Source organism: Arachis duranensis, chromosome 5, assembly GCF_000817695.3.
Source record: "Arachis duranensis cultivar V14167 chromosome 5, aradu.V14167.gnm2.J7QH, whole genome shotgun sequence".
NCBI classification, from domain to species: domain Eukaryota; kingdom Viridiplantae; phylum Streptophyta; class Magnoliopsida; order Fabales; family Fabaceae; genus Arachis; species Arachis duranensis.
The window spans coordinates 38,572,302-38,573,183 of NC_029776.3; positions in this window are offsets into that span (position 1 = coordinate 38,572,302).

Sequence of the window (882 nt, forward strand, 5' to 3'; positions counted from 1 at the left end):
TCCTCTAGCCACAGGCTTGAGGTCCAGTCTTCTTAGTTGAACTGGCTTGCCTTTGGAGTCTCTTCTCCATTGAGCTCCTTCCACACATATGTCCATTAGGACTTGGTCCAACCTTTGATTAAAGTTGACCCTTCTAATGTAGGGGCGTTTATCTCCTTGCATCATGGGCAAGTGAAACGCCAACCTCACATTTTCCGGACTAAAATCTAAGTATTTCCCCTCGAACCATAGTGAGATAATTCTTTGGATTCGGGTTCATACTTTGATCATGGTTCCTAGTGATCCATGCATTGGCATAGAACTCTTGAACCATTAAGATTCTGACTTGTTGCATGGGGTTGGTTAGGACTTCCTAACCTCTTCTTCGGATCTCATGTCGGATCTCCGGATACTCATTTTTCTTGAGCTTAAAAGGGACCTCGGGGATCACCTTCTTCTTTGCCACAACATCATAGAAGTGGTCTTGATGGCTTTTGGAGATGAATCTTTCCATCTCCCATGACTCGGAGGTGGAAGCTTTTATCTTCCCTTTTCCTTTTCTAAAGGATTCTCCGGCCTTAGGTGCCATTGATGGTAATGGAAAAACAAAAAGCTTATGCTTTTACCACACCAAACTTAAAATATTGCTCGTCCTCGAGCAAAAGAAGAAAGAAGAGAAGAAGAAGAAGAAGAAGAAAATATGGTAGAGAGGGAGAGAGGGTGGTTCGGCCAAGGTATAGTAGAGGAGGTAGTGTTGTGTGAAAATGAAGGAGAATGGAAGGGTATATATAGGGAGACGAGGGGTGTATTTTCGGCCATTTAGGGTGGGAATGGGTGGGTAAATGGTTTTGAATTTTTGAAGGTAGGTGGGGTTTATGGGGAAGAGTGGATGGATGTGAGTGG